At 43.0% G+C, this 11,161-nt stretch overlaps 1 protein-coding gene across 3 annotated transcripts in view; it reads right to left on the reverse strand.

Moving 5' to 3' along the window:
• CDH11 (cadherin 11) overlaps positions 1 to 11,161 on the reverse strand; it is a 143,116-nt gene that overhangs the window by 130,498 nt on the left and 1,457 nt on the right. The gene's annotated exons all lie outside the window — the stretch shown is intronic.

Raw genomic sequence — 11,161 nt, forward strand, 5'->3', positions numbered from 1 at the left:
TGCTTCATTTATATAGTGCTTCTTAAGTTCCCAAGAATAATAATAAAAATGAAAACTACACCTTATACTACAGCTGTGTCTATATATGAAGTCTATAGTGGAGTGAGACAGTTCAAGAGCAAGCTCCCTTCGCTATTGGGATATTTTAGGGCAAAGTGTTGTGAATTGGAGTTGTTTGCATAAAGTATGCCGGATTTTCAATTTGGATTTGGAATTTAAACACAGTTTTGCTGCTATTATCAATGAAATATTTTATAAAACCTTTAAATATGTTGTGAAATATTTAAAACCTTTAAATATGCATGCTTTAAAAACAGACAATGGAAAGATAACTATTGATGTAGCTGCCCAACCAGCCTCACCTATGTTTAGTTGGTCATTCTTGGTTTGTGATCTGGATTTGTGTCCACGGTGACCCGTCAGGGAGTACCACACAGAAGCTGAAATGCATGGCTCCGAGACTTCTGTGCAGCTTGGTGACGACTGGGTCAGGTCTGGGCAAGGGGTGCCATCAACCACAAAATCAAAACCATTCAATGGTTTAACTCCCTGGCCCAGCAAACGGGCTAGCAAGTCTCAGAAGCTTTGAAACTCTGAGCTTCCCTGAAAGCTCCACTCTCTGGAAGGATGATGCTGATTCCTTTCAGCAGTGGGTTAGGCTGTCCTGGGATGATAAGGGACCAACTGCAGAGGAAGCTTTCCTCTGTCTTTCCTTGCTGCCCTAATTTGCCCTAATTTAAGCACTGACAACTTCCACCTGATCACCCAATCCTTGGGCCAACAAAGAGGCCAGGATGCTGGGAGGGTGTGGGAGCTGTCCCCTCCAGAAGCTGGGATGTGGTGAGGTCATTTGCCCATTCTTATGGGGGCATCCTTTGTGCTCGTATCAATGCCTAGAGAGCTCCTATGTATTCCATCCTGCCTTCTCCAAGATTTTGGCTCTGAATTCAGAATACTCCTTTCTATCTGGCTGCCCTTCGATTAAGAATACTATTTGGACTCTTGTCCCTGAATCTGGCCTTAGTTTTCTCTGGATAATATCTTTGGGAATTTTGCATTGGTTCCAGAGCCAGCATCCATGGGCCACTTTACCATACAACCTGCCCTGTTCTTTCCAAGAGACCATTTGCCATTCAGCTGCCTAGCAGTTATGCTGTCCGCCATAGCTGCCCATGGAAATCCCACTTCATCTTCTGAGCTCCTGAGCCTATCACTAGGCTTCTGCTCCGGTCCTGACATCCTGCCCAATTCTTGCTCAACACAAATCGGACCATTCAATGTTTAATAAAGGCTTTCTCTGCTCTATCCTCACACCTTAACATCTAACTGTCTATCAACATTCTATTAAGCATTTGAGAGGAACTCAAAAGCCAGATGCCCCACTCAGTATTGCAGGGGATAAGTTTTCTTACAACAGTCTTGCAAGGATATGCAGGGAAATGAAGCCTTTTGGGTTTCTTAGTTCAAAGCAACAGATACAGGCTCTGGGTAACACAGTGCTTGCAGGAAGACTAGAGAAGCAGGGTCAGAAAATGGTCAGGAATGTAGGAGCCTGGGCAGTTAGAACCACAGACCAGATCCTGCCACAGAACCAGGTGGGTGAGGGCACTGTGGCTGTCCCCGCTGAACACGGGTAGCGATAGCTTGCTCCACCACCCTGGTTACCCCTGGAAGTTGGATGATACAGCAGTCACTGCTGCAATGACCAGAGTGAGTTCTTCATGGCCAGTGATTGTGTGTGTGTGTGTGTGTGTATGTGTGTGTGTGCGCGCATGTGTGCACATGCTCACGTGCACAAGCATAAGTGTAAGATACTGAATCCAAATTTAAAGCACACTGGGAAGTTGAATCAGCGTTTTAGCTTCCAGGAGAGCTAGGGAAGCAACTCTGTGGCCTTTCAAGGCTGTGGAGTAGAAGGAGGGCTTTCTTTCCATAGAGTCTTATTGTGGGTTAGTCTCCAAACACAGGAAGGGGGTTTGGGTGCTATGCAGTCAAACAAACACACAAACAAGCAAACAAAATGGCAATTATGCATTACAAGAAATGAGTAACATGAAGAATATTATATTCCAGGGTGTGGAATCACTCAAAAGGAGTGTCTTCTGTAGTTTAACAAGATTCTGTCCCTGCTTCTATTCTGGGTTTTTTTATTGTTGTGTTGTGTTTTGTTTCTAATAAGAAAGGTAGGTGTCTGAGTAAACCAACCTATTGCATGGGGCTAGGAGGGATGACAGATATTCTGGACAATAGACTAAAGGTTTAAATTTAAAAAACATTTTGGAAGACTGGATCAATGGACCCAGACTATAGATATGAAGTATAACAGAGATAATAATAACAGCAACCTCATTCCATGCACTCTTTAAACACTTTTATATATTAATATCATTTAATATCAGAACCATCCTATAAGGTAGACATCATTAACCCAGTGTTACAGTTGAGGACATTGAGAAATAGATATAGTGACTTGCACAGCTGGGAAGCGGCAAGCTTTGAAGCAAGGCAGCCTGACTCCCTAGCACTGCTGAAGGTGCCTTATCATGTCTTATGTGCACAGGGACAGGTGGGGAAATGTCACTTAACAGCATCACGTAAGGAAAAACAAACAAATTAACTGTGGAGCGTAAGTCCTCTGGGTGATGTGGCTGGCAATAAAAGCTAATGCAATGTAGCCTCGGGCTGCAATAAAAGAAGTGTGTAGAAGGGAGTTGATAGTCTAGAGTCTAGCTGCCTCTAGATTTCTGTCTTCAGTCCTTCCCTCCGAGGAGGGCTGGAGTAAAAATGAATGGGGTGTTCATTCTAGAGATGTTAAGACCAGGGAGAAGGCATCCTGGAAGACAACTTAGACCCTGAATAACTGCAGTGGGGAGGAAGAATTGTATCTATTCTGCATGACATCAAAGGCTTGTACCAAAGAATACCACCTCTGGGGAAACAGAGTTTGGCTCAACCTAAGGAAGTATTTCTAAAAGTGAAAGTTCCTAATGTCTCAGTGGTTTGCATCCAGGGGCAGTGAGCTCCATATGACTAGTGAGCTCCAGTCATCACCAGCACATGGTAGCCAGGAATGGCATAACGGGTTGGTCTGGGTGGCCTCTAGGGTCCCCTCCTACCATGCAGCAGTGCAATGCTGTTTTTGCTTCCCCAAACCACCCCTGATCACTGAACTGCATGTGGCTTGTCCTTACTGTGGTCCTCTTTGTTTATACTTCCTTTGCAGCACAGACAGTATGAGGCCTTGAGATTTTACAGACAGACCTAGTATGTTCTGCACCATTGATATCGTCAGCTCTCTGAGGGAAGGCCCTGTGATTTGACCATTTCATTGTGCCCAGCCCAGGCCTTTCAATAAAGTATGGGACAAAGAAATGAGTTTGAGATGGAGTTCAAACCAAACCCTGCCAGAGGGCCCTGTGAAAGCTTAGGGGTGGCAAGGTGAGGATGCCATTCCTACTCTGTTATCTCTGGAAACTTGGAATGGAAGTATTAGTGGTAGATGTCTTTCAGATAGGACAGAGCTGAAGGGTGAAGTCAAATGGTACATATTGCAAAATATTATCAAATGGCACTGCATTGGCTGACCATGACTTCCAAATAGTAGGTTCATGCAAAGCCCCATATATAGATGTTACGATTTAACTGCCAAATGATGTTACAGGGGGAATATATATATATATATATATATATACTTGAACCAATGATATGTTTAAATAAGAATCAGACCAGAGGTATATAGACTCTAAAAAAATAAAAAAAAGGCTTTTGCTTTTAGATCGTGGTAAAAGGTTGGGTTAAGAGCCAAGACCCCCGCTCCCCAGTTCTTGCTCCCTCTGCTCCTAAATTACCAAGTGACTCAGGCAAGTCATGGTTCTTCTCTGGGTCCCTGGACCCTCATCTCTAAAAGAAGGTTGACTGGAATAGCTGATAGTTCAGTTAATGACTTCAAACATCTGACTCCTGAGAGTTCTACTTGGTAAAGTGGGATGTCCAGTCCTTGCTACAGGAAGTAGGAGGTCCAATCACCGTATGGTGGTTAGACTGCAATCGAGACTCTGATTTAAGATGCCACATGTTAATGGGGACAATGACAAAATGGAGTGGAAGTAGATGGGAGAGATGAGGATGGTGCGAGGTCTGTAAACTGTATCTCGCCAGATTAGCTGAAGCGCTGAGCGGCAGAGCACACTGACATAGGGGTTAAGTTTGGTGTCAGATACCCGAGTCTGAATCCCAGCTTTGCCAATTACCAGCTGTGGAACACTGGGAATGTCTGGGTTTTTTCCTCTGTAAGGTGCTAGCAATAACTTTACCAGCTCATAGGGTCACTGTGGCTAAGTCTCATATTATAGAATGTTCTTAGCACAGTGCCTGAAACTAGCTAAGTGCTCAATAAATACTTTTTATTGGATTTTAACTGTTCCTGGATGCCATTTTCAAATATTTGTAGGGCTGTCAGGAGAAGGAAAAAGTGATGGGGAGCGGGGGCAAAGTAACTGTTGGGAGAAAGTTACAGCAGGGGGGTATTTTAGCTCCTCATATGAGGGGGCATTTTAATGAACAGAGTTGATGAATCACCTCTCATGTCATGGGGTTCCAGAGAGGTCGCTAGCATGCTGTCATCAGGACATTTAAGCAGCTGCAGGATTAGTGGCAAGCAGAAAACCTGCTGAGAGGGAGAGTTAGACCATAAGATCTCAGAGGTTCCTTTTATGGTCAAGATTTGGGATCCTGTAGGGGCACAGGGTCAAGCCGTCAGCTCAGCTCTCTGTCTAGCTGCTCTTCTCCAGGAAGCTGAGGAGGCCCAGGATTGCAACACACGTCACCCATAGCAGAAAACTGCTGGGCATGTGGAGTCAGACAGGCTTGGACACCCGGCTTTCCTTCCTTCAGCCTGGTGAGCTTGGACAAGTGTCTGGAATCCTCCTGGGGGTCATTTTACCCGCTTGTAAAATGGAGCTGACAGTACCCTCCTCATAGGGTGACTGCATAGAATTAAGGAGGTAGTGGGTGCAGCACCTTTCACAGAGTAGCATCTCATAAAGTTGGCTCTCTCCCCTGCCCTTTTCCCAGCAAACACAGGCAGAGCCTTCCTTTCATTGCACCCTGCACTCAGGAGGGAATGCATAGGGCCTGGGGTAGGAACAGATGACACAAGGAGGCCACAGATGGGACACAGCAGGACAATCTGGAAGAACCAGGAGCCTTGGAAAGCCCAGCCTGACTGTGATACTGGGTGTGAAAACAGAGCACCATCAACAGCTGCGTGGGGGTGAGGGTTCCTGCTATTTTTAACGTGATGCCAAATCCCTGGGCTTTTGCTTGGGCCCGAGGAAGAGCGCAGACAGGGCAAGAGCTTCTTCAAGCTGCAGTCTTCCCACGGGTCAGACTGTCACTGCTCACCCTCCTGAAAACCCCAAACTACATTTACCTGAAAAACAAACAGGCATATTCTGGAAATGACGACATTTTTTCAAGAGAGTAATTATCATTTAAGCTAGTCTGGAATAGTAATGCGTCCCTTTTAAAGGGAAGCAACCCTTGTGAGGAATATCTCAACATCACATGCTTAGCAAGCTTTCCCAGTAAGATATTACTTCAGGGCAACTTTTCCACAGCAACCCATATGTAAAAACAAGCAGGGAGAAAATGCAAAGGTAGGAAGGAGGCAGGCAATTTTCAAAAGCGGTACTTATCTCTAAAATCTCGACTGCCTCTTGAATATTTTACATGGAAGAGGGATGGGTCACTTTAACTTATGAAATGTTTTTTTTTAAAAAAGGCAGTTACTAATAAACAGTTCATCACTAATTCGGAGAGGCCTCAAGCCAAAGGGAAAGTTTAGTGAAGGATTTTGGCCTAAAAATTGTGAGGAAGAACTTCTACCTGCCACGATTAGTCTATAAAAGTGAAGCTCAGGTCTCTTTCTGAGAGGACAACAAGGCCCGAGCAGTCACTGCGTGCTTGTTGTGAACCAGGCATTGCACCCAATCCTTATGTTATCTTACAACAATCGTAGGACATGGGTATTGTGAGGAGCTCCATTTTCACAGATGAGGTAGCTGAGTCTTAGAGAAGTAAGGTAGCTCATTTTTGGTTACTACTTTGTAAGCAGTGGAGCTGGAATCGAGAAGAATCAAACTGCTGGGCAGGGCTGGAACTAGGGTGAGTCAGGTGGAGCTCTGTCCTTGGGCACAAAATATAAGGGGATGCCAAAAAACTCAGTAATCAAGATAAATAATATTTTAAGGAAATATTTAAAAAATCAAGATCACTAGAAAAAATCCACAATGAGCAAAATATCAACATTTTAAATAAAGACAGGATTGGGACTTCCTTGGAGGTCCAGTGGTTAAGAGTCCACGCTTCCACTGCAGGGGGTGCGGGTTCGATCCCTGGTCGGGGCACTGAGATCCTGCATGCCATGTGGTGTGGCCAATAAATAAATAAATACAGACAGGATCTAACTCTGCACTTGTATGTCTTAGCCTCACTCTCCTCACCCTGATCTTGGCCCTGCCACTCGGCAATACTGCCTCTAAGTCTGAATAGGTGGTCCAGGCCTGGGGGATGATGGTAATACGCCTGAGTGTTCAGGATGTGATCATCAGTAACACATACCCAGAGATCATGGTGGGGGTGAATGTACCATAATTAGAGGATATGTCTATCCCTGCCTTCATCCATGCTTGTTCTTACTGAGAATAAATCAGCATCCATGGCAGGGATGCTGCTCTAAATTCTCACTGTTTGATCTCACTGGTGGAGCCTAGCAATGGCTGGAAAGAGACCTCTGTGTGTCTTAAACTAAATTCAGGTAGGGGCCTCCACTGCTATGGTTGCTATGTTAGGTGATCATCATGGTGGCCATTTTCTTCAAGAAAAGTGAACGTGGAGAAGTAATCTTAATTTGTGAAATCATGCCAGTGCAGAGGACCGTGTCAGGAGGATTTCCAGCAAATAAGGAGGTTCATGGAGTAAATGAAGGTTTGTCTTCAACTGGAATAACCAGAAAAATTCGAGAAAAAGGCAATGCTTATTCACAGTATCCTTTGATGAGTACTCAGTGCCAGACGGCAATAGAATAAGGCTCTGGCCACTGTTTACTGTGGCCTGTAAGGCTGTGTATGCCAGCTTTCTGGATTCAGCACCTCACATGGTCTAAATGAGTAGAAAGAGAGAGAAAAGGGAAGAGAGACACCAGTCCTTGGCCTGCCATGAGAAACAGCATCATTAGTCTCTCCCACACTCTTTTTTTTTTTTCCCCTCCTCTTTCTTCCTTTCCTCTCTTCTTCTCTCTCAGACTCCCATCTCATTTAACATCCTGTGTACTAGGTGCTCTGCCTGAGCAGAAACCCTGACCACAGAGACTCTGAGAACAATGCTTTATCTCTATAAGCATCTTGGAACTCTGTGACTGTCTGACGGCTAATTAAACCAAATAACAGTGAAATTTTCCCTCCAGTTCTAATGAGCGTGCATTATTCACAAGCACTTACAATTTAAAAGTGCCTTCGTTTTAAAAGTTAAATAAACTGTCCGGCGGTAAGTGAGCTTCGGTTTACAAAACACTTTGTCTTACTTTCCACTGAGTTACTTAATACTCCCTCCCATAATCCATTTGCATTGATCCCTCCTTCATCAACTGCCCATGCATTCCAACACACTCAGAGCTGCAAAGAACACCACTGCTGATTCACCAGGGAGGCAACTGTACTCAGTTAAAAAAAAAAAAAAAGATGCAAATAAGAATCTACTTAAGACAGTACTTATTTTTTTAAATACAGCTTTCCTCTTAATTATAGTATAGCATTAGTTTTTTGTTTCATTCTTCTGAATTTCATAATGACACTATCAAACAGTAACAAATATAAATTTGTGCAGCCTGGAATACGCAATTTAATCATAAGCAGTAATTTCCATATCACTGAGGAGGAAAGAAAAGTCAAATGATTAAACTCCAGGGCATGAGGACCAATCTTGAATTAAATTTTACACTCTGCTAAAGTTAGGTTTTGTACAGCAATATCAAGAATGGTTTAAAGGTAGTAGTAAAACATTTACTGTTTTATTAAAACTCCATGCCCCAAAGTGTTTACCAAAGATCAAACTGCTATTCTTTTTTGCAAATTAAAAATGTCTTGCAGACATCTTCAAAAACCTCTTGAAAGAGTAGGCAATGATATCACAGCAATCTCACTAATATTTCTCTTCTTTATTCATTCCCTTCCTCTCGGAGTCTGAAATGATGCTTTTTTGCAGGGAAGAAAAAAAAAAAAAAAGAGCCAGAAAATCCTCCCAGATCACTGACTCAGTGAGAACTGACCTTGTTTCTCATACAGCCCAGCCCCCATCCATCTCCTGCTCAGACATCTCAAGATTCAGGTTTTGCAACTTTCTAGTAAACTCCAAGGTGGGAAGAGAGTGAAGGTAACGGGATCCACCGACTAGAAAGATGTTAATCCTGACAAACTGCTCAAGCAGTAGCCTGAACCACAGCTAGATTGAATTCCGTCTCTCCTGAGAGGTCCAGACAAGGCTGCTGGTAACAAAACCGCTTTTCATGGTGCCCTCAAAAGCAGATGGGCCCCACGCACAAAGTTGGAGAAGGGTGCCATTGCCCTCTAGTGGCCAGAAGTGCAATCTTCCGCGAAGGAGCCCATTTCCAGAGATGCACAAGGCTCTCAATGTCAGCGTAAAATTATAGCAGAAAGATGTTTAATTATCCTCCTCGAGTGTTTTCTTTAGTCCTTCTTTGCCCATAGAGGAGGCTGTGGATGGCTATCATAGTAATCCTGATGGAAAAGCTCACTCCTACTCCTACTGGTGCATCAGAATTTGTCCAACTTTCTCCAGCTTTGTTTTATTTTTTTTACCAGACCTGTTGATGTTTTTCCCCTAGTCCCTTAAATAACACACACGCACATATCTATAAATAGAGAGACAGAGAGAGACCAAAGATATTTACATATTTCAGGGGCAATAACTTTGGACTGGAAAGGCTGACAACTACGATGTTTTGGTAAATCTAGAACAGGGGTTCTTGACAAATCAGGTAACTTTTTATGGAACAAGGACCAATTGCATAAGTGGGAAAAACATCCCAAACACATTTCAATCCCTTAAACCATTGGCTGGTGAATTTACACAATGATGAGATATTCTAGGAAAAAAAAAAACTTAGGAATTTATAGTTATTCTGCAAATTTGACAGTTCAAGAAAAAAAGATTTGCTACCTACTTTCAAACTCTATAGACCACTGTCTTATCATTACTATTTAATGATAAGGTATTCCTATGATCAAAGTGAAAAAAATCAATATTGAAAATAAACTTAAACGAAATGATCATGTTTCTGGAACATCTGCCTACATAAATGTGTAGAAAATGAAGGCAGACTAAAATCAGATTTGCAGATCTTTAGATGGTTCTGAAAATAGCTTTGAATATCACAGATCAAAGTTTACATGAACTGTCAACTTCGTAAGTCACAGACATTCACAGGCAAGGTTCTGGGACACGCTATGCTCATGGGACTGTAGCTCTGGCATTGTAAATCAAGCCTTGAGGTCAAAGTCATGGCGTTTCCCATATGAGGGTCCCCAAACCAGAAATCTTTACAAAGCAGCCATGTAATTCTATTCAAAGTGGAAGAAAAACCATGAATTATGAAGACAAGTGCATTAAAGGAGCATGAAATTGATCTGTATTCCCCCAAATCACAGCATGGCTCGCCAACCCTGCCCCTCCTCTTCACACGAATAAACAAACAAACATACACATCCACAGCCACCACTGCAAAGAGGAAACATGAGTTCTGAGTCGTAAAAAACCAGATGTAACTTTTTAAAAAATTCTCAAATTAACAAAATATTGCATCTTAATTGAAAACAGAATTTAGGTTTCTAGTAATTTTACTGCCTGGTGTTTCGATAAGAATGCTGAACATAATGAAAGTTCTGAAGTGCTATCAAGATGGTCCAGTGCTTCAATCAGAGCTATTTCAAAAGCCTATTTTTCTAGTAGGCAATAAGCTCAGTTTGAGTAAATCTACATGTCTGGGCCTCAACAGATTATCCTATCTCAGTCCGTTCAATGCGGCTCTTCATTTCATTTTCTCTCCCCCAGGGGTGGGGAGGGTTATTTCTTTCTTTCTTTTCTGACAATGTAATAAAATGACCCGCTTATACAGACTCTGAAATAACAAGGAAAATAATGATAGTAATAATAATTATTAATAATAAAGTGCAGCTGTAAGATTAATGTATTAATTTGCAGTGTTTCAAAAGCAAGATGTAAAGATAATTCTCACTCAAGGAAAGTTTCCTGGCCTCTCAGATGCCTTTTCCTGGTCTGTACTTGAAAACTACTCACATTCCTTTGTACTAGGCAGGATTTCAGTCTTGCACAGAGGTTTGAATTCTAGGGCCCACTGGCCAACTCTAAAACTTTGAATTAGAGCTCATGACTAAGGAGCTTTAGTGACCAGGAGCTTCAGGGTCCCTCTGGCATTGGCCCCAACCCTCTGTCTCTTTGTTTTGCAACTTTTATTCCTTTGTTCTACTGGAAGAAGACCAGGCTTCCTGCCGCAGGGGTTGGGCAGTGATTACTTCTGGGTTCTGATGGCTGCATCTCTGTATTTGTAGGGAAAATAATTCCAGGATTAATGAAGTGAAGGTCAGCCTCTTCTCTTCTCTCTCATGGTATTAGGCTCTAGCTCTCAGAGCCCAGCGTGGCAAATGTGCTCATGCGATGCTGGCGGATCCTCGCTCCTGAGAACACTTCTACACCTCGGTCCCTGGGAAATCCAGACACCCCGCAAAACCATCGATGTTTGCTGCAAGCCCAAGTGATAAATCGATCCTTCCTCTCACCAGATTAATTATCGTGGCTTCCCTGTGATTAAATCGAAAACTTACTCTGCCTCGTAGGAAAACTGATAGGAATGATAGGAAGAGGAAAACCAGGAAAGATTGCAGAGCCATCCGAAAAAGATTTCTTTAGAGGGAAACGGGAGGGAAGACTTTATAGGCAGATGTATACCTTCATGCAGCAGGATTTTAGAAACAACCTTCCACCCCACCCCTTAGGGACGACCCGTCGTCATGCAGGGATGGCATTATTAAATAATTAAAAGATGCAATTTCTTAATAGCAGTGCT

Source organism: Balaenoptera musculus, chromosome 19, assembly GCF_009873245.2.
Source record: "Balaenoptera musculus isolate JJ_BM4_2016_0621 chromosome 19, mBalMus1.pri.v3, whole genome shotgun sequence".
In the NCBI taxonomy this organism is placed as follows: domain Eukaryota; kingdom Metazoa; phylum Chordata; class Mammalia; order Artiodactyla; family Balaenopteridae; genus Balaenoptera; species Balaenoptera musculus.